Source organism: Atractosteus spatula, chromosome 3, assembly GCF_055471065.1.
Source record: "Atractosteus spatula isolate fAtrSpa1 chromosome 3, fAtrSpa1.hap1, whole genome shotgun sequence".
Lineage (NCBI taxonomy): Eukaryota > Metazoa > Chordata > Actinopteri > Semionotiformes > Lepisosteidae > Atractosteus > Atractosteus spatula.
Window position 1 is genome coordinate 44,020,156 of NC_142708.1, and position 22,702 is coordinate 44,042,857.

The window sequence follows — 22,702 nt, forward strand, 5'->3', positions numbered from 1 at the left end:
TTCTGATTTTTCTTCCAAATAATCACTAAATTACTTAAGCTGACAAATTACCTATTAGATTGATCACAATTAAATTGGTTCATGTCTTTTAGAAATTGATGATTTAATGATTACCTATAAACCTGCTTAATGAGGGCTCCCTGAGACCAGGATTGCAAATGCCTACCCTAAACTAATAAAAACTAAAAAAAAAGAATCATGTAGTCTTAATGGTAGGGTATTGCTTTAAATACCAACAACACTGCAAATTCTCAGCTTTTAATGAATCCATATAAAAACTTTGTGCTGAATAGTACATTATAGAATTTTGGTGAAACTAAGATAAACAGCGATAATTGACTTCAAAGGAAGTTATTTTTAAGAGATTAAATGATTACATTATTCACTGATTCAAAATTAAACCTGCTTTCACTCTAATTGACTTAACAACACATTCTAATTTGAAAAGAACTTTCAATTTAATGACTGCAATGCAGAACAACAGGGTCATGAATAGTGTTGTAAGGAGTGGAGCTACAGTACAGAAAAGAACAAAAACTTACATCACATCTAGCTAAGTTTAACAGATCAATATACTTTAAACTAGTAAATTACCAATTGCATGATTGTTAGTCCATTCAATTCTATGCACAAGTAATGGTTTGGAAGCTGCTAAGTTTAAATACTTCACATTTTACTTAAAAAAACTGCCAATCAAGAACGGTAATCTGAAAAATCACCTGTCTAATTGATCACTTACATTGTTCCAAGTCTTTCTTTTGGCAATGTTACTTATAAACCTGTTCCACTCTGGCTCTGAAGAACCCCTGCGCTGAATTAAAAAAAACTTAGACAAAGAAACAATCCTGTATTCTCAAAGATCAGGTATTGTTTTCTATGCACCCAAGTGCAACTTGTCAGCCTTTTCAAGCCCCAATACCTTGCTGATGAAAAGTACATTGTAAATCTTTGGTAAAATAAAGATTAACAGTGATAAATAACTTCAAAAGGATGATTTTTATCATGTAATTTTTCCCACTGATCTAAACCTGCAGTACACATATACAGTATATATTTCTTTACTCCCATTGATTCCAGAAATTAAGCCACACTGTGAGACTATCTTTGTCAAAAACTGTAGAAACAATCAGGAAATGTTTAATATGAGAAATTCCTAACTTATTAAAACATGAAAAAATATTTTTAGTGAAAATGTGCCTCCTTATTGGCAATTGTATCTGAATATATTGTAGACATTCTGTCAAAGGGATGTGGGAGTATGGAAAAGGCTTCTCAGCCATATTAAAGCCGATACCCTGACTTCAAGAAATGGTTGGATGAGTTACTTGGATCTATTAGCTGCTAACTCTGAACAGTATGAGGCTGGATTGTCTCCTTTCATATGTAACCTTTCTTATGTCACATTTATCTTATTTCACATCTTTCCAACCATAACTATACTTTAGTAGATGGCCAGCAGCCATATCACCCTGCAACTCACAACTGGCAACCCAGTGAAACTAAGCAGGTGTGAGCCTGGTCAGTACCTGGATGGAAGACCTCCTGGGGAAAAACTAAGGTTGCTGCTGGAAGAGATGTTAGTGGGGCCAGCAGAGGGTGCTCACCCTGCGGCCCATGTGGGTCCTAATGCCCCAGTATAGTGAGGGGGACACTAAACTGTAAACAGGCGCCGTCCTTCGGATGAGACGTAAAACTGAGGTCCTGACTCTCCGTGGTCATTAAAAATCCCAGGGCGTTTCTCGGAAAGAGTAGGGGTGTAACCCCAGCATCTTGGCCAAATCTCCCATTGCCCCTTATCAATCATGGCCTCCTAATAATCCCCATCTATGAATTGGCTTCTTTGCTCTGCTCTCCTCCCCACTAATAGCTGAGGTATGGTGAGAGTTCTGGCACACTATGGCTGCTGTTGCATCATCCAGGTTGATGCTGCACATTGGTGGTTGTGGATTACCTGTAAAGTGCTTTGAGTAGAGTGTCCAGAAAAGTGCTATATAAGTGCAAGCAATTATTATTATTATAATATGTTGAAGGCATTCTGCTCGTTTAATAACATAAGTAGATTTAAGGTTGGGACTGGCAAGGGTTTAAACTTCAAAACCTACTGTAATTTAAGTGTGATTTTGCTGGCTACATAATTTAAGTATAGCTTATGTATGGCTGTGTGTATAGAATCATTATCAAATTTCAAAAAAGCTTCAGTTACAGGCCATTTTCCTTTTTAAGCTCCTCAACAAGCTTGTGTGTGAACAGCTACACACAGAAGAACATTTTGTGCTAAGGTGACTTAGTGTCCTTTAATAAATGTTGGCATTCACCAGATCTCAGCTAGTGAATGTATTAGCAATGAACGTCATATGACTTTGTTGAGGAAGAAAAAATATTATTATGTCCCTCAGTTTTACAAACAGAAATAAATGAAACAAGAGGTTTTTCAGCAGTCAGTTGATAGTAGCCTTCATTAGCCATGAGAGCTACAGTATATAGGAAGGAAACCACAAAATTGAAAACCTACAATTCCATCACTACTTACACTTACAGTGCTATGCAAAATAATTCAGACACTTCATATGATGTACTATCCAGACATTTTCTATCAACTTTATCTGATACAGCATCGGAGGGAACCAGAGCCTTGTCACAGAAAGCAACTGGAGCAAGTTACATGATACACCTTGGATGGGTTGCACACAGTCACACCTGAGCACCAGAGAAACCAATAAATGCACCTATTATCTGTAGACTGTGGGGTAATCCATAGCACCTGGGGGAAACCTATATGAACACAGTGAGAATATATAAACTCCATGCAGACAGCCCCTAGGAATTGAATTCAGGCTTCCAGAACTTAGCAGCAATGTTAAGCACTGCACCACTGTGCACCTATATGGTGTCCCACTTTGTGAAATTGCATACACAATAATGCATGCACATTTTTCACTTAACATTGTTTTCAGAATCTCAATGCTCAAACTATAGACCTCTAAGGCTAAGATAAATTACATTACTTCTCTGAATACATTAAAGAGATAAAACTAAAATATACTAAGTGAATAAGTAATATGATCTGTCAACTCAGTTTTTGGTTGAAACAACTTCAGGAGCAATTACAGCAGCAACTTTAGCACAGTTTATGTAAATTCTTCTTAACACAATGTTATGTCCCAGTGTGGTCTGTGTGTTTGTTTTGATGTTATGTTCCACACTTCCTGACTTTGGTTGTTCTCCCTCCCCATTGGTTCATTAATTCATCCAACTTGCCATATTATGTCATCATCAATCAGCTCTCGACCAATCAGAACTCAGCTTCTTCAGTATTTAACTTGGAGGTTTTCAAAACGAAGGGGCCTTTCGCTCAATTTTGGTTCTGCTCGGTTCAGCTTTAGCTTCGTTTCGCTTCCATTTTGCTTCGGCTTCGCTTATCTTTATTTCGTTTGTTTCGCTTCGTGTGTGTGTTTCCATATAGCTTCGGCTTTGTTGTTTTGTGTTCGTCTCGTTGTACTCTTGTTTGTTTGTATTATCCTTTATTTCACCATTACCTTGCCCTAATGTGTTTATATCAACCTATGTGCTCTTTTGTACCCTTTTCCTTGTGTCTCTCGTTTTCGTAGTTCATTTGTGTATTAGCGTGAACTATTGTGTAAAGGGTTAGTTAAGGTTATCGGGTACATGTACACATGTCGTTCATCTTTGTATTAAAAACACTAATTAGGACAGGTGATTGGCTTTTGTCTTGTATGGTTTTGGGTAGTTAGTGAAGGTTAAGCTAGGGCGTTAGAAGACGCCGAAGACTGAATGTTTTGGGTTTTGTTTTTGTAGTTAGGTCAGCTTCCCCACGCTTTATTAGTCAGCTCCATTTTGTTTGTTGTTTTCTTTCCTTTGGCATCGCTCAAGTTCCTTTTTCCCTGTGTGTTATTGTATCCTGTGTACTGTATGTACCAGTCACTTATTCACTTTAAAATAAATCACTTTTGCACCAAACATGTTGTCACGCTTCCTACAGTAAGTCCCTCACCAGAAATCCACCTGCATCCAAATCCATCTTAAACGTTACACCCCTTTACCCCTAGACACATGGGGTCGTAACACACACCTACAGATGCAGCCATTCAAAATGTGCGTCAAAATTCATGGTAAACTGGCTGTCAAGAAATGCAGTTTCATTGGCATATCGAATCATACTACCTAAAATTCTTCACTGACCCAAGAAGATTGAAGATCACTATAAATTGACTAAAGTGGCACTTGTGGTACATTAGATGTTAGTGAAACAGTTGTTCATCTATTCTGTTTAACTACAGTACTTCCTTAAATACACTTACTTTATGATGAAATATTAACATATTCATATAATAAAAGGGAAATTTTGGTAGATGAAAATAAAAAGAAGTTTAATAAGTTTCAGCACATCATTAAGGATATTAACTTGTAATATATTTATTTAACTGCTTTTGTTAGTTAACACTAGTGTTTCAAAACACTTTGAAATGAAACAGACTGGGTCCGTTTGGTTTCACTTCCTCTTTCAGCATCTATAACATTAGTAATTTAAATTGTTTTTTATTTATATTGTTACAAATGGGGGGTTACGAAAATCAGGAATTGACCGAGCTGTTTATTCAGTGAAATAATTATTCACCAACTTGTATGGTTAAAACAAATATTTCTTATAATGACAAAATAAAAAAAACTGCACTACACACAACATACAATACAAGTTACATTATATACAGTATTTACAGACAAGGCATTTTAGAGGCCTGACATTCTGGTCACCCAGAAAACCCCAGACTGCCACTAAGCACTAAACTCTTAATTTGCCTACAGAGGCCACACAAGAGATGAGCTGCCTTCTATTATTAAAATGATTAAAAATGGGAGGAAATACCAGCCAGCTCATTATCATCTTGCACCAGGGGGAAGGGAAAAAAGCTGGTTGTGCTTGTGTCATTTATTTCAGTCTCCATCACTCTGCCCATCCCCCAGTTCAAAAGGTGTGTTAACACAAACTCTCCTCAACAGAGCTGCTTGTAAGAGCAAGGTGACATTCTGCTCATTTAAATAATGCTTCTGTACAGGCATTTTAAATTCTTCAAGCAAAATTAGCCAAATGTAGTCAAACTTTTATTTTTATATATCACAACATGTTCAATACATAGAAAATATGAATGCGCAAATTTGAATATTATTTAAACTCCTATTTTTGAGACAGAATTCTTCAGATGTCAATAACTCCACCAACAAATGACACAGAACCTTCAAACCACAGGTATTTTAAAGAGTGCAACTTGTGAAAATGTTTACAACTTTTATATAAACAAGATCTAGTACCTGGTTTAATTTTCAATAACCTTATTTTGAATAAAGCTAATCCCAGGTGTAAGTGAGTTCATAAAGCCAGAATTACTGTACTATCCCTACGTCTGCAAAACACCTGACCACATACTATAAAGCTTTCAGTGCTTTGTGTATATTCCAATCGCAGCGGGGGCAGGGTGTGTGGGGAAACGTTTAGGCTGCAATTGAATTGGGACTCTGTATTCTTCACACCTGAAACATTGTTTTCTCTGAAAGCATTTTCTTCCTTCTTTAGCTGATCTTTTGCAGCATACACATGTTGACGCAGCTCTCTACATGAATTCTCGTTCTTGACTGAGAAGGCTTTAGAGAACTTTACAGCCATTCGTATTTTCAACCCATTGTAAATATGATGTTTACATTGGAGTTTTTATAAATTTTTCACTTAAGCGTATGGAGGAGTGTCAGATGTCAAGGAGAGCCACCGCAACCACGGACAGACTGACAAAGCAATTGAGAAGGGTTAATCAGCCATTGCAAAAGGTGCAACTGCAGCAGCCCCCCAAAAATTAAAAAAACAAAGTTTGATTTTTTTTTATTTTAATACCATGATCTTGATGTGCAGGTGTGAAGTAGAGCTAACAACTTCAGATTTAAAAGGTTATTAATCTTCCATATTGCATTAACATTGGAATGTTCTTACAAGTGTAAAAAGAGGCGATACACAACGTGTCTTCTCTATAACTCTTCAGTTTACAGAGAAATTCCGCCAGAGCCTCACAACATTGTCCAATAATAATGCTCTTCTTGTGTCTAACCAGGGAATAACCCTGTTACAAAACGGAACAGCGCATCGGTCCTTGACTGTGGTTAAACAGTACATACGAAGTCTGGTGGAGTTTCAGCTTTACTTTTCTGTAATCTGTACAGAACCATGACGTCTCATCAATGCTTGGTACTGTTGTAACAAGCAAATAAGTTCTGGACCCCAAGATGAAGTTGAACAAGTTAATTTTATTGCATGCAAGGAACAATCAGAATTGTTCAAATTATTGGTACAAAGCTTCAGTTTATATAGCAAACTTCAGACGTTTCTGATGCAAATTGTTACCATGGTAAGCGGGGGAGGTTACCTGTGTTTTGACATTCTCAAGACCTTGAGAAACAGTGTTTCGTGTTGATTTGTGTAGTAAAAAGTTGTGTTTGTGCTGCTCAAGAGATACTGTAGTGGCTTTGTAACCACACAGTATCTTAATTTATGTAAAAGCAAATAAATATATACACATAAAAATCAAAGGCTAGATTAAAATAAGTTTCAATTTGCAATTTGACTTAGTATATAATAAGTTGCAATGCAGCTAATAGAGGTCTGCACTATATTTAGATCAATATATATAAATTTTTTTATTGCCATTTGCCATTGAGGTACTATACAGTATTCTCCACTCAGAAATATTTACAAAATATAATTTTATTAATTGTTTCTAGATAAAGGCAGTCTGCAAGAACAGCACAAATCAGTAACAGCAGGGAATAACACAAATCCAGACAGAAGGGAATAACACAAATTATAAGCACAAAAAGCTAATGGACCACTAGAACTTTCTGTATTTTCTGTATACAGTTTCTGTAGTTTCTGTATTGATTTACATGACACTAGACAAGAAACCTCTAGCAATGTTTTCCTAACAATTTTAGAGACTTAACTTAGCACTTGCCCAAGTCACAGAAGTATTTAATAAAATTATACATGCTTTTGCTCTGTGGGATATTGTTCACTCGTGCACATTTTCTCCAGTCTCAGCCAGTGAACTGTTAAGATCATTCAAAGGCACCAATGGCATCACAATTGCATTCTTAACCTTGACCCCGGCTGCTTAGTTAGGAGGGATATCCAGACTGATTAGAGATTAAAATTCACAGTTCTCAAAGAAATATTTGCTGTTTTAGGTTTTTTTCTACCTTTCTCGTGATCTGTGTGATTATGCAACTTCATCAGCGTCATCCCTGAATTGTTTTGAAAGGTCCTAAGTCTTGTGAAATCATGTGAACCACTATTATTGCAAAACAACAGAGGCCATTCAACTAATTGTGAGGATTGTTAAGGCAATTTTGTTCGACACAGTAAAGAGTTTGAATGCTTATAAATGAATACTTTTTCAATTTTCTTTAATTTTAATTAAGGATTTTGTTCTTTTGTGTCTTTCATCAAATGTGTTGAGGAGGTTTTACTAGGGGGTATGGTAGCTCTGTGGCTAAGAATCTGCACCTGTGGCTGGAAGGTTGCCAGTTCGTATCCTGTAGCCAGCAGAGGAATCCTACTCCACTGGGCCCCTGAGCAAGGCCTTTAACCCCTACTGCTCCAGGGGCACCGTATAAATGGCTTACTCTACAGTTTGACCCCAAGCTTCTCTCCCTGTCTGTATGTCTCATGGAGAGTAAGTTGGAGTATGTGGGAAAAAAGACAAATTCCTAATGCAAGAAATTGTATATGGCCAATAAAGTGATCTTATCTTATATAATGCTTAATCTAGTCATGTAAGCAATTTCTAATAAGGTAAAACACATTATAGCCAACAGTACTATATTTTACAGTAAATGGTAAGGCACACATCTTTGTTTCCATACTTTTTTTGTATTATATATATATAAAATAATATGTTCAGGTGCCTAGCTGCGTCAGCATGCATAGGCTGCTAAGGAACAAATAACAAGTAACAAGTAATAATTTAAAAATTCACAGTGGCCATTATGGTATTAAAATCTAGGAGCCTTTTTCAGGTTCCAAAAACAAAAGTATTGAAACTCCCACTATTGTGCACACCCTTTACAGGGCAAACAAAGCCTATTTAAACCTGTGTGAGGATGTGAAATTAAAAGACCATTTACTAATTATCCAGTAATTAACTCAATCACTCAAGTCGTGACATTTACAACCAAGAGTAATTAAATATAGTGGGCCCTACTGTCACAATGGGTATATGTAAAGCCTCTCCTTACACTGGAATTAAGAAGAGTGTCTTTACTATATTTGTTAGGAATCCCTGGTGGGGAGATACAAGGATCCTGTGCAGACGCAGGCACAGGTAGTAGATGAGGCAGGCGAACAATCCTAAACGATAAGCGAGTACGTGGTCTAAAGGAGAAGGGTTTACAGCAACCAGGAAGAGTGTAGAAAGCGTACAATCCGAAGAAAGAGGCAAGGTCGTGGTCAAAAGGCGTAAGGTAAGTCGTAATCCGGGGAGAACACAGGTGGCAAACAGTCCGAGGCGAGAGGCGAGGTCCAAAGTTGAAAAGGCAGAAGGGGAGTCCAATATCCAGAATAAACGAGGTATGGGAAAAACGCCAGGTAGAGCTCTCAAGGAGTAGACTCAATAGCAGCGGGAAGCAGGTTAAGATGGTATAAATAGCACTGCGTACCGCATGGTGGAGCGTGTGCAGGTGGGTTAACTCGTGCAGCGGCGTTTGTTAATAATCACCTGCTGCTGGTGCTGATTAGATCGCTTAAGAGTTGGTCTTAGCTGGCTGGCAGTCGTGACAATATTAGACTGTATTGAATTAAAATGATAAACTATATAAATTCCTCTCTACTATTTAAAAAAAAGTATTTACACTTTACATCAAATGTAAATTTAATTTTCATTGTTGTTCACTGCAGACTCTCACACTGACCAACATACTTAACAGAGGTATGCAGTTTGCTTGTATGAACAATCATTATGGTCCAACTGTTTAGCATTTTAACAATTAAACATTTGTGTTACATAAATTACCAGTGCTAGTGTGTTTTTGTAACTGTTTCTTAAAAATGATAACTTTTTTTTAGCATTCTACCACTTGTAGTAACGCAGTTAACTAAAACATATAATAAAAATAGTGATGCAAAATATGTCTAATTTTAAAAATAATTTTCCTAAACATACAGTATTTTGTTTACTATTTAATTTCTATTTTAAGATTTGTTTGCATATCGGGTTATTAGGCTGTTCTTGTACAACTGCAGCCACTCTGAATGCTTGGGGTGTTTTGCGGCGTACTGCAAAGACCATTGCATGATAACACCCAACACCTTTTTATTTTTTCAAATAATCTTATGTAGGACTACTTTACTCTTGAAAACTGCCAGGTGAAGCAGTGAATCCTTAGTGTGCCATGTTTCTTACAGTTAATCTTATTTTAACAATAAAAAATAAGTGTCTTAGTTAAAAGTATCCATTAGTTCTTTTAGTGCATTTAGTGCATTAGTGCTCAGAATTTGTTTTCCCATTAAATACAGTATACAGAATAATTAGTAAATGTGTATAAATAGTAATTAGAAACCATAATTTTATTTTAGGTTTTGATAATATATTATACGTATAATAAAATATATTAAAATATTAATATAACAAATATATTAAAAACATATCATATTTAAAAGTAAATAAACAAAACAAAACAGAGCACAGTAGAGGGCAGTAGAGACTTGAACGATCCGAAAAATCCCAAGCACAAGAGACCGGAGAGACCCAACTGATGGAGAGAGAATGAAAAGTAAAAGGAGGTGATAATAAAATAACTGATTACCAATCAGTGGGGCTTAATCAGCCCAGGCTTCTCAGTAATGGAAAAGTAAAAAGAAATGGGAAGCAAGTCAGTCTCAGGAAAAGCCAGCTAGCTGCATTCCTGGCAAAAAGCGACTGCTAACACAACCAGTTGGTCAAAAAAGGGAGTCTCAGGTACAGAAAGAAAATGAATGACAAGTCCCCTAAAAAAGCAAATGGGTTTTGAAGGGCAGCCCTCAGGAGTGTTATGGGTACACGTCGGCAAGCTTGAGGGTTGGCACACTAAAAAAACATTGAAAATAATTGACCCAGACAGCCCGTAAAACAAAAAGTGGAAGAGAGGAAAGTGTCCTGAAGACCAGGAGAAAAGACTGCTTCAGAGGGAAGCCAGAAAGGTATCAGGAAAAAGGACAGCCAGAGAAAAAGCCAAAGAGGAATGGCAAGACTTTCTAGAAACTGTGAAGGGGCAGGTAAGCTGATGGAAGGATGAATGCAAGAGAAAAGCCCTAGGGTCCTTGACATGGGAAGCTACAGTACCTCCTGGAATGGAACAAAACCACTGGAGAGGAGGCCAGCAGGAAGAGTCCAGGATTCCAGGAAAAAGCCAAGTGCGGGAGTGCAAACTGGAGTGTGGATTGGTGTGTAGACATGAAACTGAGACTGGTGAGCCGGGTGATGCAGAGAGCATTGTAGCTGAGGCTGTTGCGTACAGTCTGTTGGTCAAACAAACAGAGCCTGCGGTATAGAGAAATTGAATCATAAGCCTCCTAAAAAGGGAACCAGACTGGTAGAAGAGCAGGCTTGAGCTGAGGCTTCTGTGTTGGGCGATACTGAGGTAGCTGTGCTGAGCGACACTGAGAGCCAGCTTGGAACAGAAAATGCTGCACCGGGCGACACTGAAAACTGCTGAAACTGCTGCACAAAGTGAAGGGTGGCTTAAAACAAAAAACTGCTGAGCAGAACAAAGTGTTGTTTTGAAGCCAAAATTGCTGCCTACCACAGTCTGCCAGTTGGAAACAGGGAGCCTCAGGTACGGGAGAAACCAAACTGAGGTATCTTTTAGTCAGGAAATGCTAGTTTCCTAAAAACACTGAGTAGCAATACTAGCAGAACAAAGATGTTTTAAAACATTCTCCCAGGTCTAATGTATTAATTATATGATAAAATGAAAAGTTAAGTAAAATGTGATTAACACATGGTAGGTTACTGTAGAGTAACAAGTCTATTAACTTTTAACACCTAACAATCAAAACATTTTCATTAATATTCATACCTGTAACCATCATTTCAAGTTTCACTTGCATGATCCACTAAGGGCTTAAGAGTTCAATAATAATAATCATCATCATCATCATCCTTAAACTTACATAGCAATTTTCTAGACACTCCACTCAAAACCTTGAGACTGTTGTAAACTTATAGAAGTTGTTTGTGCTCCTGCCATTGACAGTATTCGTGTTTTGCTAACTCATTCATGAGTTACAGGTACTTAACCAAATACAAATTGATCTTGCTTTGTGAAAACAAAAATCTAGACATTTGTGAAATTATTTACTAATATTATCCAGTTGATTCATCTTGCTTTGTAAAATAGACTCCTGGTGCTCATTGAACACCACAGTAATCTGAACATAACACTGGCTGGGCAAACCCGTGGGTGTAAAGTACATTAAAATCAGTTTTAAAATATTTCAATTTTTTTGGTAAATGATTATTTAACCTTGTTTAAAGTTGCTACAGTGAAAAGCACTGCTCTTAAAGTTTAAACTTTGTAAACCTGTAAATGTATATTAATTCATTTATACTTATGGACATGATACTACAGCACGACCTGTCTCACTGAATTTCTTATGATATCAAATCATGTCTTTTTTCAATTTTCACCTCTTGCACCCCTCCTTCACTTCCCACTCTGCAGGGGGTCCTAGTATCCTTGTCATCAAAGTGAGGAAGGAGGGGGAGGAGAGTGACTGTTGCATAACATCACAAATCTTAAGTTTGCAGTTTATTGTCTTATTAGTCCTCTAATATTTTTTATTTTAATTATAAAAATATAATTTACATAATGTCTCTAATAATTTGTATTAAAAAGAAAATATACAGTTCAAAACCTCAGTTGTGATTTGTTTAAAGGCATCTTTAAATTTTCATCCTCTCCCAAAAAACCTACTGACTGTTGTAAACTGGTAGAACTTATTTTTACTCCTGCTATTGACAGTATTCATGTTTTGCTAACTCATTTATGTTCATTCATGTTACTTATTTATTATTAATATTATTTTAATATTTAACATACACTATATATAAATAATACATATATAGTATACATATTATTTATTATAGTTAACTGTTAGAGAAAGAGTCTTTATTTGTTAAATGTAGAACTGGTGCATTGACTGGCTATCAAACCAGGACCTTCTAACTCTCAGGCAAAATACTACCACTGATGCAAAATATCAGTTAGGTTGAGTGATTTAAATTAAACAACAGCAGAAACAGCAAAATGTAGTTAAGACAATCACATCAAATCATTTCCAAAATATCCACAAAATATGAGCAAATTGAAAAACTTGATTATGCTTATGAAGAAATTGAAATACTCTACCACTACCAGCTACAGTGTATATATATATATTTAAATTAATGAGTTGATAGAGGTTAATGGCTTCATAAACTTATTTTTATTTTCAGCTACCAAAACTTTCCTTTAGTTGCATTATTTCATATTAATATTCTATATCAAGTGGATTTAATGTACAACAACAGATTAAATGTTTTCACTAACATCTCACCATAAGTGCCACCTATCAATCTTTGGCCAGTGAAGGTTCTTTGTGCAGTGTACTGTACTATGGTGGAGTGACTGCATCTGTATATTGTATATATACAATACAGTATATCACTTTCTTATTGATAACACTGTGAAAAGACTAATGTTAAAATGTTAATTGTTAAACATACATATAACATATTTACAAATATAAAAACATACAGACTCATAAATATTTGTCTATGTAATTCTCAAAAGGCAAAAAGACTGGTAGACTGAAAACAGAAACAAACCATTAGAAATCAGATGTACGTTCGAGGAAGCACCATAAGGGTAAGTTGTGCAATTTATAATGTTACTGAAAGTTCACAGCTTAAGGTTATGATTTGGAATGTGAAGGCTAAAACCATTTTTCATTAGGCATTAGAAACTGTTTTACTTTTTGTCTGACAGCATTTCAGAAAAAAAACTGTTTCCTAATTTTTCTAACCTGAAAATTTGTCACTGTCTTGTGTAGTGTGCAACCATACAAAATACCAATCCATCAATGAGTTTCACTTATCTTGTGTTCAGCACTGACCTTGGGCTGCTAGCAGAAGTCTTGATATATTACAAAGGGGAACTGAAACAATTATGGCACAGCATTGTGGCATGTATTTGAACAATGACAGGAATTATGGGAAATAATATAATAAAATATTTTATTAAATATTCTCACAATTACATGTGATTTGAAACATGGCATAACTTTTTCTATTACAAAGACCAAATCTGTATACTTCTTAACATACTGTAAAACACACAAGTTTTTTTTCTACTGCAGCATGGAAATAACTTCTTTTTGTTCCAGCTATACACTCACACTGTTTAATTCCAATGATACAGAGATGCAACAAAGGCCACATAACCCAGAGATATGTTTTGAAGGTCCCTGTAAAATCAGCTTCTACAAGATCCATGGCCATCCTAGACCATTGGTTTGGAAATTCAGGTTCAGAGGGAAGAATACCATACACTGGTCCAACAACATCACTTATTGCAGCATTCTGATTTTCCTTAGAGGTATCCCATCCCATTAGTGACCAGGATTTTAAATTTCCATAATTTGTTTCCACACATTGTACAGTATATTTAAGTTTTAATGTAAATGGGATCAAATTCCAAAGTCATCATGTTTAAACATTGCAGGGGCTGGTTTTGAACTCAATATAAAGAGAAAAATCTGTATATTGCACTGTATATTGATCCTAAAGAGAAACTATGCAATAAGCTGCTTGATTATTAAAAAAGAATACTATACGATAAAGACACTAATCTAGTGAATCAGCAAATTCCACTCACTATTCCACACTCAGCTTCACTCTTTACTATTAGAGAGGATCATATTAGGGCAAGAAGTGGTTTTAAGGCCATAATCAAAAGGAAAAAATACACCTTTTTCCAAGTAACCTCACCCATCTAAGAAATGCTATAAAAAGGAAAGGTAATGTTTTTATTTTTTCTACTTTTCAGCATGGAGATAATCTGTGTTCCTTTGCTTGTATAACAAAATATATTGTTTATTAGGCAACACTGACCAATATGGGACAGATCTGTGCCCTTGTTCTCTATTTTGGCAGGTTTTGATATGAAGAGACTGCACAATGACAGGCATACCCCAAAACATAACAAAAACAGATGCTGCATAAAATTGCAAGCTGTATTTATTTTTCTGAAGACAGGAGGGTGATGTTTACTCACAAAGGTCCTGTAAGTAAGGTTCTGAGTGAAATCTGAAGGCAGTGGAAAAAATGTACCTGCTGATATCTCTGGGGAGTTTGCTGCCAAGTCCAAAGCAAATGCTTTCATATAAACGAGAGTAATAAATTGATATGTTTAAGTAGACATACTGTATAAACACCAGAGCTTGAAAACATTCAAAGAAATTACATCTGGCAGATCAAATATGTTGCATTTGTTTTAATGATTGTAAGTGAAACATACATTTAATAAGGAAAAATACATGTTTAGAATTATGACAATGGTGTAGCTGTGCTGGTCTGAAAACAGATTAGAAATGTTCAGCTGATGGATTGTTCACTTTGTATTTTCATTATTTCCTTATTAAATAACACATATATTTGTAGAGCTTCATACATAATTCAGCTTGAAGAATGGATTTACCATTCTATAACATAAGTTCATTGGTCTTTCAAAAAATGTCAATGTCATCATGTATGTGAAGCTACCTGTATAGGAAGGTTAAATGTTTTAATGCACAGCCAAAGGTAAAAAATTAAGATTGTGGCATATTAATAGCTCACATTTGTGCTATGATCTGAGAAAACAGAGAATTGCAATGATTGGGATGGATGAGTGCAGCATTTGTGTAGGTGCTGTAGCAGTGTGGAGTAACTGTTGGTTCTGAGGGGTGGTACCCCCTAAAATTATCATTTGTCTAGGTCAGGGGTTCCCCTTCATTATGCCTTCCCTGTGTCAAAAATAGGTTTTATGGCAGTGCGATATTTTACAGAAGATTGCAAATTTGAAAAGGAAATGATAAGTCAAAATAAAAACAAAATGATCCAAATTTTATTATTTTTAATTATTTTCAAAACCAAAATACTTGTGAAAGCTCAATCAAAATAGTAAAAATACTTGACAAAACATTTTATTGAAATAGTTTGAATGTGAAAACAATTTGAATTTTTTAAAAAAGTTAACATTTTCGTAAAATGTTAATAAAATGAATTTTAGAAAAAGTAAAACATGAATGTTTAACATGAATGTTTTTTAAAAAAGAGGGGAGAAATACAATGTCTGTTTGTTTGTGCCTCTTAATAGGATGGGTGGGCTTGTTTTTTCTTAAATAATTCATCAAACCTGGGTAGTATTTTTGAAATGGCAATGTGCATCTCCTTCTCAACATTGACTCTTGATCTGTACTTGAATTTGATGACCGAAAGTGCTGAAAACCCAGCCTCACAAAGGTAGGAAGTTGCAATGGGAAGCGGAATTCTCAGAGCTCTGTTGCTTATTTCTGGGTTCTCCTGCTTTTCTTGGCTCCATAAATCAGGCAGCAACACCAAAAAAACTTGGTCTTCAATGTGGAGACTGATGAAAGATCAATAAATTGTTACTTCTCTGCAGTAGTGAAATTTGATGGGGACTCTGCATTCTTTGCTCCATAGCTGAAATGTTGTGTCTCCTTTCTTCTCTTTTCAGCATGGAATAAACCTATTATTGTTCCTTATCTCTTATGTGGCCCCTGTAGCCATTAACAGTTTAATGCTTAGTAACAGTCTGGGGTTTTTCTGGGTGACCAGCATGTTAGGCCTCTTGTAAAATACTGTACATAGAGTAAGTTGTGTGTTGTATGTTTTATTGTGTGTAGTGTAGTTTGCGTCATATCTTTGTAATAAACATTTGTTTAACCAAGTGTGCCTGGATTATTACTCCTCTCATCAAAGCTGTGCCAGATAATAAAGAATTCACATTCCTCCAATTATACCAACCACTTGGGAATATCCTGGTGAAATCACATACAAATTAGGGATTATGAACATTTATTTCACTTATTGACTAAACCACTAGGTCAAAATCTGATTTTCACCATTTTTGTAACCTCCCATTTGTAACAGTATTTAGTAGTTAATTGATCCAAGAATCTCATCCATCTATTTCTTGAAAGAAGCCAGGGTATTGGCTTCAACATGATTGGAGTTCCATACTTTTTTAACTCATTCAGTGCTTCTCGGTTACAAATGTACTTCCATAGTTTCCACTTGTGACCTCTTGTTAGTGTTTCACTGTTCATTCTGAAGAAATCCACTGGGTTGACATGGTTAATGCTTTTGAGGACACCATATTTAAGTGCAATAAAAATTAAATACCTTCACCAGATATTCTTTTGAGTAAAGCCTCATCAGTTCAAAATATGTTGAGCACAAAGTGAGAGTTTACAGCTGTCAAAATTACACTTTAACAGTATTTTAATGTCATTAATAGGTTATCATCCCAGATATAAATGTGTTTTTTAAACAAAAGCTCTTGAAGGCTCACAGGATCACAGTCTGTGGTCAGACTGCCATGCAAAGAGGAGATCCATGAACAGGGCTCAGTGTTGGAGCATTTCCAGAGATGAGCCCTGATCATTTATAGGGACCTGGAAATGACAATTGGGTATCTGCCTGAAAGGAGGTGGGTTAGACCCACTGGTGTCTGACCCGTGTCCTCACCTCAATGGGAGATTCTCGTGGGAATGACAGATTGCTGGGGGAACACAGGAATGCGACTGGATGTAACAATAAGCTTCTAAAACAAGATATACAAATATTGTGTCCTGATGCAGTGCTTGGCAAAGGTTTTTAGATGCTTTCACGCTTTTTCATATTTTGTTTTAAAGGTTAGGCATTGCATTTTGAAGTAGCAATTCATATTTGTTATACTGCATATACAGATGCAGCCATTCAAAATGCGTGAGGTACACAACGGTACCATGCAGTGGGCGTGTCGCAGTATCACGCGTCATATGACGTCATATCGGAAAGTATCCGGAATTACCTTGTAAAACCGCCAGGAGGAGCCAATAAAGCTTAACCTCTCATGTACAGCATTTGAGCTTTTAAATTTAAACTGTGTATTACAGCATGTTAATCATCAGTCATTAAGAAGATGGTATATTTTATGAAAGCATTATTTTAATTATGCAGAAATATTTTATGCATCAAAGCCTTTACCGAAGATATTACTAATAGTATTAATAATGAATGACCTTGGACAAGCATTATGCTTTTCCACATTATTTGTAACCGTCATTTTAAGTGAAAAGACTTTATTTTTTCATTGACAAAAAGTAACACCACAACATTCCGTTGATCTAACTAACAAGGATGGGACATTAGCTAGCCAATTGCATAAAGGAATAAATTACTTTTTTTGTTTATTTCTTTAGCACATTTATTTGAACATTTCCATCGATTGTACAAGCACTGAAAAACTGTCCAATCCCTAGTTCGTCTGGCATTTTCTTTTAGTATACCAGACATAAAAACTCCCTTGCTTTTAACAGAGCGTTTCATAATTTCTAACAACGAAAATTATTTAAACTGTGACACTTATCATTCAACCAGTGCTCAAAACATCACAAGGATCCTGAAGAGAACAACAAAGACTGTATTAAAAGATACTTGTATCAGATACATTAGAATAGCTTTTTTATCTACGCTTTCTTATCTACACTAAGAATTAGTCTTTAAAATTTATCACACAGTAAAAAGTCAAATTTCTGGGGCGTCCGTATACCAGAGATTATGGTACCGCTTCAGAAGGGTGTCAGCTAGTCAGATTCCAGGACCGGAATTATCTGTTTTATAATCGAGAATATGTAATCATGTATCTAAAGAAATTTATAATGATATTAATTTAAGGATCTAAATATCTAAATATATGTATCTATATAGCTGGTAGTATTACTGTATTTCACGTTCTTTGTAAACACATTTTGTTAACACCCGAATCGCAGGTGGATTCTGTTTTTTGGTCTGTTATGGTCTGTAGCTCAAATCCTGCTTAATATAATGCTCTGTGTAATATAAATAAATTTTGTCTCCAAATCCACCACCACTTGTATGAATCATAGCCCTGCCAAACCATGCAAATTCCGCTGCAATGGTTGTGTGCAGGAATTATTCAGTATGGCATCTCCATGTTCAAGTAAACACTGCTCAGTGTGCAAATGCATTTTAAAAAAGTTTTTTTTAAAAAAGCCACCTTTAAAGGCGCTATATAAAATAAAGTTTATTATTATTATTAATATTGATGATATTCTTCCTCCCAGGACTTGTAAAATTGTTGTTGTTATTGTTGTTAAACCGTAAAGCACTTTGAGAAGCATACTGTCCAGCATATTGTATTCCATTGCACTTTGACAGATTGTCTTATAATCACTTGTTGTTAGAATATTCCCCAAGAGGATATTCCCCCCAAGAGAATATAGAGACTCAGAGAACTGCCGGTTCCCCCAACCCCGGGGACTCCGGAGGCCGTCAGGAAACGGGAGCGGGGCGGCCTAAAGGGGGGAAGGCCGCCCTTGAGTGATGCTACCCCCGCTCCGGAAAGCCAGAAAGAGCGCTTCACCCCGCCTGCTGTGGGAAGGGTTGGCCACAGCCTGGGCTTATTTCTTCCCTGCCTCACCGAGGGCAGACCCTGCCAGGCCCTTGTTGACACCGGTTCGACCATCACCCTGCTGTGGCCTGGTGTCCTGCCGGGCACCGAGTCAGCCAGACCCCCAGGGCGCTCACCGTGCACTTTGGGGCTTTGAGGGTGAAACACCCCTTCTACCTTGCCCCAGTCCGCGAGGACTGTATCCTGGGGTTGGACTGGTTGCAGCAAGTGGGTGGCTGCCTTGATTTGGGCGTGAGGGACGGGGTGCTGCGCCAGGGGTGGTGGGTGCCCTCCAGCGGCGAGGTCAGGTGGCATTTTGTGGTGTTGCGGTCGCTCCGTGGGGCAGTTCTCCAAGCAGCCAGCCGGAGGCCACCAAGCAGTGACCTAGCCGCTGGAGGGCACCTGCCACCCCTGGCACAGCACCCCGCCCCTCACCTCCAAGGCCTCCCACAGTGCACAGAGTGCCCTACAGACTTTGGGTAGGGGCAAGCTTATCTCACCGTCCTGGGAGTCAGCTCTGGCACGCTCGCCCCGACACACGCGGCTCCAACAGGCCCAGGTGACGCCCGCCGCTGCCACCTCCGCTTCCCGCTCCGGTCAACACACACACCCCGGACACCTCCCACCCCGCCCACCGCGAGACTGATTCGTTCCCCCTGCCCCACCAACTCTCGCCAGCCCAAGTCAAGGCAACCACCCACCTGCTGCCACCAGTCCAACCCCAGGATACAGTCCTCGTGGACTGGGGCAAGGTAGAAGGGGTGTTTCACCCTCGCAGCCCCAAAGTGCACAATGAGCGCCTTGGGAGTCCGGCTGCCTCGGTGCCCGGCAGGACACCAGGCCGCAGCAGGGTGATGGTCGAAACTGGTGTCAACGAGGGCCTGGCAGGGTCTGCCCTCGATGAGACAGGGAAGAAATAAGCCCCGGCTGTGGCCGACCCTTCCCACAGCAGGCGGGGTGAAGCGCTCCTTCTGGCTTTCCGGAGCGGGGGTAGCGTCGCTCAAGGGCGGCCTTCTCCCCTTCAGGCCACCCTGCTCCCGTTTCCCGACGGCCTCCAGAGTCCCCACGGCTCCGGCGCCTGGCACTCCCGGGCGATGTGCCCCCTCTCTCCACAGCGGTGGCAGATGACCCACCGTCGTCGCTCCCCCTGTGGCGCCGCGCTGGCCGTCTCCTCCTCCCCATCTGATTCCCCGTGCACCCCTCCGTTGGTGCCCACCGGTCTCCTCAAATACAGCATCAGCCTGCTCAGCCAGAGCCAGGGCCTGCTCCAAGAGGACCGGCGCGGCCAGCATCACGTGGCGCTGCACCTCAGTCGGCGTCAGGACCCAGAGGAACGCCTGGAGTGTATCTCCCGGTGGGCCTCCTCCGGGAGAGTAGGGTAACCCTGGCGGGCTAAGTAGGCCATGTCTGCGGCGACTGGACCCAGTGGCTCTCCCGCTAGGCAGCAGCGTTGGGCCAACCTTGCCCACAGCAGTCCCAGCGCCTCCCCTCTCCTGCCAAAACGTCTCCGGATGGCCGACGCCAACGCCGCGTAGTTGTACCGCTGGTCCCCGAGTACATCCAGCAATGTCTGGCAGGCCTTCCCCTCCAGGACGGTGGCGAGGTGGTCCACCATCTCCACCTGAGACCAGCCGTTTGCCCAGTCCGCCATCTGGAACTGGGCCTCAAACATCTGCCATGGCATCTCCCCATTACAACGGCTTGGTCTCACCGGCGCAGGCTGGAGCAGGGGTGGAGGGCTGGACCCCGCTGGTCTTGCATCTCCTTCCTGCCACACGGCCTGAGGCGACCCGGGAAAGGCCCCCCTTCCGCTGAGTAGGTTACCGTGGGGTAGCCCTGATAAGGGCTGTGGCCACTGGCGGTGCTGAGGGGTCATCCCGGCCCCTGGCGGCTGCTGCTCGCCCCCAAAAGGCGCTTTAGGGGGTCTCTCGGCTGCTGGGGGAACCGGCGCGTCTCTGAGTCCAACATCATCGGCTGTTCACTGTCCATCCTCCCGCATCTGACACCAATGTAATGAATTTGAGTTCGTTGAGGATGAACACAGAGACTCAGACTTGTGGAGTTAAAAACTGCGCTTTATTTCTTCTCTGTCACCACCCGCCAGCAGCACTCCCGCACCCAAATGAGAGAGAGACACAAGACAAGCCCGCCAAGAGCGCGGGCCTGAGAGAGAGACAGAGAGAGACAGTCAGAGAGAGACAGAGAGAGAGAGAGACACCAAGGGGTGCGGAACCAGGGAACTATTTACATGGAAAACAGGCGATCTCCCCAGACTTTATGCCCGTTTCACTGTTACCTGGATACCTCTTGGGGGATATCCTCTATATCCTCTTGGGGGGAATATCCTCTTGGGGGATATTCTAACAACAAGTGATTATAAGATGATCTGTCAAAGTGCAATGAAATACAATATGCTGGACAATATGCTTCTCAAAGTGCTTTACGGGATAACAACAATAACAACAACAATTTTACAAGTCCTCGGAGGAAGAATATCATCAATATTAATAATAATAAACTTTATTTTATATAGTACCTTTAAAGGTGGCTTTTAAAAAAAAACTTGTTTTAAATGCATTTGCATTTGCACACAGAGCAGTGTTTACTTGAACATGGAGATGCCATACTGAATAATTCCTGCACACAACCATTGCAGCGGAATTTGCATCGTTTGGCAGGGCTATGATTCACACAAGTGGTGGTGGATTTGGAGACAAAATGTATTTACATTGGGTTGCTGTAAGTGGAGCACTAATAACCCCAAAACTCTACTTATTATTTTACAAGAGAATGCACCTGACAAGCTGGACAGTATGCTTCTCAAAGCGCTTTACAGGATAACAACAAGAATAACAACAACAATTTACAAGTTCAGGGAGGTAAAATATGATCAATATTAATAATAATAATAATAAACTTTATTTTATATAGCGCCTTTAAAGGTGGCTCCTCAAAGTGCTTTACAGGATAACAACAACAATAACAACAACAATTTACAAGTTCAGGAGGAAAAATATTATCAATATTAATAATAATAAACTTTATTTTATATAGTGCCTTTAAAGGTGGCTCCTCAAAGCACTTTACAGGATAACAACCGATGAAACAACAGTGGCTGGGGGCTGAAAATACCTGTGAAACTGGTTTGTTTACAATGTACTGTAGACACAGAGTGTTACACCAACGCATTAGCATGTTAAAGCGATTCTATTGAGGAGTCAGGCGCGATAATTGTTTTGTTCCTTGATATCTGATCTGCAAGGCCATTTGGCTGCAGTGAATCTGAATTCTGTCTGAAAAAATAAAAGTATTTTAATCAAGATTCCCTTATAAAATTAACGTGAAACAAAACAAAAACTAAAAATAAGATACAATCTACAGACATTCACAACATAAACATATCTTAAAACATTTACATATATTGTTAAATTATTACTTTAAATATATACTTTAAGTTACTGAAACAGCCAGTTAATAAAATCATTGCAATTTTGTTCTTGTTTGGAGGTGGGGATATTCTGACAACAATTGATTTAAAGACAATCTGTCAAAGTGCAATGAAATACAATATTACGGGGGTATCTTTAAAGCAGAGACGATGAAAATAAAGTTTATTATTAATTTGCTGGACAGAGAGGTGAACATTATTATGCAGAAGACAAAGATAATGATTTACGTTGCATTGCCAGATTGTGAATCAATAAAAATATTAAATTAAACACGGGTTTGCGATTTAAATGGAAATGGGGGTGACGGGAACTCTTAACCTAAATAAAATTAAAATAAATAAAACATGTTTCGATAGTTAATTACAACTTTTTATGTGCGAAACACGGGTGAGTTTTCTTCCTCCTGATCAGTTTAGAAATCTGTGTACGCTGTAAGGTTTTTACTTCCTAATTAAACTTTTAAAATACGCGTTTCAATATAGAAGCAGCATATGCTCATG